Source organism: Gobio gobio (genome assembly GCF_949357685.1).
Source record: "Gobio gobio genome assembly, chromosome: 22".
Classification (NCBI taxonomy): Eukaryota; Metazoa; Chordata; class Actinopteri; order Cypriniformes; family Gobionidae; genus Gobio; species Gobio gobio.
In genome coordinates this window covers 47,796,194-47,803,445 of record NC_137118.1, presented here as the reverse complement: position 1 = coordinate 47,803,445, position 7,252 = coordinate 47,796,194, and positions in this window count along the sequence as shown.

Here is a 7,252-nt window from a genome sequence, read left to right as displayed (position 1 = left end):
ATAAAAGCACTGACTAAACATCAAATATTGCACCTGTTTGTGGTTGCCGTGGGCGTTTCATCCGTCCTTCTGATGCTCTGATGAGTTTTTATTCTCCACGACAAATATCCACTTCCATCTTCTGCATTGTAATAATGCTCCTACGACCAGAACAATACAGACCTGGTAGTTATACATTTACATGACTAAGGAAATAAATGCTATATCAATTATAATGCAGATAATCTTTACAAAACACCTTAGAGGCAACAGGCTACACACACAAACCAATTACAACCCATAACATCATAAATATCATTTACAAATTACTGTATGAACAACCTACCCATGTTTACTTGTCAAATGTGCTACCGAGATTTTCCCCATGGCACGTCTTTTGCAATCCGACAGACTTTTAGTGCGAGCGTATTCATTTATGACCTTCTCGCCTCCAGGGCTGCTCTTTAGGATATCTTCAATCAACTGGAGGGGAGAAATGATGTAATAGAGCAGAAATGAGAAATTAACAACCAATAAGCATATATAGTTCCACATATCTTTACTATTTAAGTCATTCTATATAGATGTAAGTCAGAGGCAAGATAATCCTTACTTGGGCAAGACGACGTTCCTCATTTACATTTTTTTTCTTCTAATCAACATTGCTGTGTCATCAGACTCTGACGTGGCCTCAGTATGAGCTTGAGCTTAAAGAATCTTCAATATAAACCATATGAATGGTCTTATTATCTGTTCATACTACTTTGATAGCATGTTATACAGATATTGAGAATTAGTCCAATATACACATTAGCATATGCAAATTGGTGAATATTGCTAAGAATAAACAACGCTCGTCAAGCATGTCAAACAATTTACCATCAAGACTTGATATAAATTTCAAGGACACCAAGGTCTGGTCGTGTCAGCCGATATTCGAATGCTTCCTCGTCAACTTCTGTATTCAAGTCATCAAAGACTTTAACATCCATTGTAGGAAGATCACATTTCTTGGCAGCTGAAGGAAGACAAACCATTGGCAAATGAACAAAGGAACAAACTAAAACAGTTATTTGTATAGGCCTACCCCATAAGATACAATCATACACTTATTATATTACTATTAAAAAAATAATTTTCAGAGGAAAAAGTATTAGGGATATTAACAATGTTAAAGTTTGTTATCTCTCACCACATTCCAAAAACTTCTGAAATGTAAAAGGTGTTGGAGAAAAAATATATTTCTTGCTATCTTTGAACTTCACTCTGACAACGTTGTTGGTTTGCATCCTAAAGGAACCAAAAAGACAAAATTAAACATATATGGTGATAACACTCAGTCAGATGAACAAGAGAACATTCAGGAACACTTTAGAATACTGTGCTCGGCTGCCTGCAATTAATAATTACACACAAATTACTAACGCACTATTACCATTCTAGTAACTACTATTAAATAACAAGACATTCTGATAAATGAATTAAGTAACAGCACTCAGTTAAATGTTGTAGTTCACTATTAGCTAATCAGTAACTACTTTTTTTCATCCCAGAGAACTACTGTGTACATTATACTGTGAAAAATGTATAATATTAATAGTAACCCACAAGTGTTACTAAATCCATTGAATGGAATTATTATTCAAAACTTAAACTTCAATAAGTTCAGTAATTACTAAGGCGCTTTCACTTAAGAATACTGATCCAAATAATTAGTGATTCCTTCTGAAGTATTTGGTTATCATCTCTAGTCATTACTAGTGGGTTACTCCATTACCTTATTACACATTATGCATTGTTCACATTAATTATAACCTGTACTCAGTAGTTCTTAGCAGTTATCCGGGAGGTAAGAAAAAAATAGTCGCTTATTAGCTAATAGTGAACTATCACATTAAGCTGAGCGCTGTTACTTACAATCACTAATCAGAGCTTCTTGTTAGTAACTGGTTTACAAGAAGGTTAATAATGCGTTACTAGTTTGTTCCTGTGCAGTTATTCATTAACGCCGGAACAGTTTTCTAAAGTGTTACCGATCAGGAATTAATGCACTACAACACAACATGAATTATCTTTGTTCACGAGAAAGTTTTTAATTTGTAATAACTGTCTAATAATTATTTTAAGGCATGGTGTTCTATGCTCATCAACATCAATATGCCCCCCCTCAGCAATCCTAACGTTAATTTATGCCTAACTCTTTACAGAGTCAAATACATGTGGTGCACAACTAGCGTTCGTCACAATAGTTTAATGGACGAACATTTGATAAGTTAACAAGTTTCAAAGGTGTCAATTTATGTTTGTGTGACGATAATGTTAGTTATTTTCTTTTAAAGATGACTTTGCCTAAATAAATTCTATCTTGAGACCTAAAATGTGATCGCTTAACGTTAAACACTAACGTTAGGTTACGGCTGCGTTTGCCTCTACTGCGAAGTACATTAAATTAAGCTAAAAGGCTGGTAAGCTAAACATTTAGGTGCACCACAAGTGATTAAGTTAACGTTAGTGATTTTCCCTATTTAAGTTAACGTTAACTTAGCTAGCAAAACTTCGGTCGAGCACTAAGCAACTTCGCATAAAAGGAAGCTCTGTAATTAAACTTGACAAAATGATCTAAACACAAAACAGAGGCAAATATTATGAAAATGAATACTAAGACTTTGAAACTGTACTTACTTTGATATTCAGCAAAAACGCGCCTTCCCGTCTACACGATGGCCGTGGCGAACCGTAATGGCGGAACGAAACTTTGGAGGAGAAACTTTTGGGGAGGAGTCACAGTTCACTGAGTCAAGGAGTCACTCTGTAATTTTGCTCCCACTCTACTGACACACTTTACTCTTTACACTCAAAATAGAGCAATAACAACTATTTTTGAGGAAAAACATAATCACTCTGGAAAAACTACTCCATCATTTTTCCTGTGCACGTAAAAATCACAAATATCACCCAACGCAGCAGCCTTATATCGGCCGATACACATAAAAATCACAAATATCGGCCAACGCAGCACCCTTATATCGGCCAGTACACATAAAAATCACAAATATCGGCCAACGCAGCACCCTTATATCGGCCAGTACACATAAAAATCACAAATATCGGCCAACGCAGCAGCCTTATATCGGCCGATACACATAAAAATCACAAATATCTGCCAACGCAGCAGCCTTATATCGGCTAATACACGTAAAAATCACAAATATCGGCCAACGCAGCAGCCTTATATCGGCCGATACACGTAAAAATCACAAATATCGGCCAATGCAGCAGCCTTATATCGGCTGATACACGTAAAAATCACAAATATCGGCCAACGCAGCAGCCTTATATCGGCCGATACACGTAAAAATCACAAATATCGGCCAATGCAGCAGCCTTATATCGGCCGATACACATAAAAATCACAAATATCTGCCAACGCAGCAGCCTTATATCGGCTAATACACGTAAAAATCACAAATATCGGCCAACGCAGCAGCCTTATATCGGCCGATACACGTAAAAATCACAAATATCGGCCAATGCAGCAGCCTTATATCGGCCGATACACATAAAAATCACAAATATCGGCCAATGCAGCAGCCTTATATCGGCCGATACACATAAAAAGTAAAAAGTACACGAAGTACCGCCCTAAGCGCTCGTGTGAAGACAAATACAAACGTTCTTTTCCAAAAAAACACTCCATCTCGAACATCAAAATTGTCCAACATCGTTGTTTAACCTTTTTTTGCTAACGCTTGTCCGGGACAAGTGGATTTTTTGAAGGGGCAAGTGAAAGAGAATTTTACTGGCCCGACTGGACAAGAGCCTGATAAAACGTCATTAACAAAAAATAACTAGGGAATCACCAAAATGCAAGAATGATTCTGCAGTCATTAGTGTAAGTGGCGAACGATAGTGGATAATAATAATAATATATAATGTAATGAACTGACGGTAACTTGCGTCAAATCAGCGCCGCTCACACAGAGAAGCACTGCAGTAAACATGTAGAAATGTTCTTTATATTTATAACACATGATACAGTTACAACATCTCAGAACCAAGAGTGATGTTTTCCTGAACACCATCACTTACATTTTAGAAGCAATATGGACTGTTTTTGTTCTATTTCAGCAGCGAAAATAGTTCCAAACAAAAATCACAGCAGAACCGTAACACATCTCACAGCATCAGTGTGTGTTAGTGAATGATTCAGCGTTTGAATGAATCAGTCGTTTCACTGAATCGACTCAATGATTCGCTCATTCAGACGGTCACCTGCCGCCCCCTACTGGTGCCTTAGTTTCATGTTTAAACATTCTTTCCAACTTTTCTTGTTTGTATATTCAAAAAAATATTTAAAACTCAACATTATTTAATGCAATTTTTCAGAGTAAATAATTGAATTTGATTGGTAACTGCCCTACAGTGTCTTCTTATTTAATTTATAGATCAAATGTAAGAATATAAATTTAGCCTATATTTAATAAGATTATGGGAAAAAATGCCCTTTATAAAAGGTAAAAATATCACAAATATGCATATTTAAATATGTCAAAGCTGATTGAACACTGGTGAGAATATTGCTTTAGAATAAATTTTATTTACAATATATAATTTTTTCCGGACAAGTGAATGACAGATTTACTGGTCTGAAGCTCAAGCACATGAACCAGTTTAATGTCCAGCCCTTTAAAGGATGTTTGTATTAGTCTTCACACGAGCGATTGGTAAACACGCCTGCGTCACGTGACATTTCTGACGTAATTACGCGATCTGACGAAACCGAAACTCTGAAACTGCAGTGATTTGGACCTTCAGCCGTTGGTTCCCATTGAAGTCCATTATGAGCAGAAAAATCCCTCAAAAACTGAAGAGAGAAACACATGAACATCTGATGAGATGGAGATGGAAACTATCAGGAGATGCTCATTCTGAAGTCAACTCATCCTTTAACTGCAATGTCTAGTATTGTATTCTTCTCATGGACATTTAATCATAAGAGAGTTTAATCTCTCTTTGGCTAATTTTATCTGTAAAAGAAAGCGTGCCTAATAATTCTGCACACCTGAATATAAGGTGTTTCTCATTTCCAAGCCTTCATGAAAAATGATATGTCACTTATAAATTAATAAATACAAAATGAATAGTAGTTATTAAGATGAATGTGTGTAATCATTGAGCAGGCGGTGTGTGTGACGCGTGTGCCGCTCCTCAGATGTGTGTGTTCTGTCCAGGGTTCATTTCATTGACAAATTATTTTCGCCAACAACCTTTTTTCACTGATGAAAACGAGATGATAACTAAATAAAAACTAGTGTTGAATGACACAAAATATGAGGAAAATCAACTGTCATTTTGGTCAACAAATAAAAGCGAGATGTAAGTGTTAGTGAGGGTGGATTAGGGCAGAGATGGGGTCAGAACTGATGTCCTGTGTCACAGATGAGCACATTTGATCTGAACTGATCATTTATGACAGGATATTGATTATGAACTAATGCTGATGAATAATGACAGTGTTTACTTTACCATGTTCATATAGTAATATGTTTTAGACGGTTGTAATAATGCATATTTATCTCCTCATCTGAACTTGAATGAGCTCCTGCAACTGCAATAGAGGCGCAGACATTTCAAAATAAGAGTCCTGGTGTATTTCCAGCTTGTTTATCATTAAAAGTCACACATTATATATTTGTTTTTGCTTACACAATAAACTGTATTTAATTTAATTCCCATTTAATTCATAGTCAGGAGGAAAAACCAGTATTTGACACATATTCAATAAAGTATCAGGGTTATAATAGTTCACTAAAACCATTAAAAATATCTTCATTACTTGAAATTAAATAAATAAATAAACAAACTTATTTGAAGCTTTAGCTTAACCTGATATGGCCTACTGACTAAAACAGAAATACAAAGTAAAACTATATAGATGTTTTTAAAAAAGTGAATTGAGCTTTTTCGTGTATTTTTAATGTCAAAAACAAAATGATGTCAAAATGTCAGGGGCCTGTACCATGATGGTAGTTTAACAAACTCAGGGTTACAGGATTAGTTTCGAGTTGACAAAACCAAACCAATCTATTCAGGCTTTGTTGGTCCTGATGCTGATCATCAGCTTTCTGTCAACTCAGGCTTTAATCCGGAGTTTAGGAGCTGTGACATCAGCAGTGAACAGCCAATCACACGCTGTGGATCAATGACACTGAGATTCACTTCTCGAGAGAGAAGCAGTGAGATTCACTTCACTCTTCTGCAGAATATTACATGATTGAAAATATTAAGAATTGAAACAAATTTACACAGAAGAAAAGAGCTGTCGAGGACAACTTTAAGAAAAATCTTATACATCAATGCAAGTAAAAGTTGTGAAGTTAGTTTAGTTGATATATAGAGAGAATTGAACATTTATGCTCACATGTAATTTTTTATAGATTTAGTTACTGAATTTAAAGCTTATTTGTATGACCTTTATATAGACTATTTATATTAATTTTAACTATGTGTCTATTAATGATTGATTAACTAAAATTATACATGTGCAATTGATTAAGGGTATAATAATTACTTAAATGATATCTAAGTCATTCAAAATTATTATTATAATAAATAAGCATTGTTAAAAGCCAGAGGCTTAAGTCTTTAATAGCCATTTGCTCTGTAGTGACCTGTAATTTGGAGAAGAAAAAGGGGCGTGGCTTCATTGCATCAGAGGTGTGTCACTTTGCTCACAGCTGATTGGTCTAATTTCAGTTTGAGATCTCTTATCCAGAACATAACCTGCCCTGGAGCAGCTTAGCCTTGGAGCGTAAGTTACTATGGAGATGAACACAGCTAAAAGCCAAACCACTTTAATGGCACCTTAAACCCAGGATTGGCACAAACTAAGCTTAAACATATCTGGCTAGCAGCTAAACCGGCTTCATGGTACAGGCCCCAGGACGAGTGACAGTCGGTTATGTGACGCTTAAATGCTTAATGTATTACAATTGAACTAAACTCATTAGATTTTAGGAGACTAAAACTAGACTAAAACTAAAAACAATTCAGGCGACTAAAATATGACTAAAACTAAAAACAATTCAGGCGACTAAAATATGACTAAAACTAAAAACAATTCAGGCGACTAAAATATGACTAAAACTAAAAACAATTCAGGCTAAAACTAAAAACAATTCAGGCGACTAAAATATGACTAAAACTAGACTAAAACTAAAAACAATTCAGGCGACTAAAATATGACTAAAACTAGACTAAAACTAAAAACAAT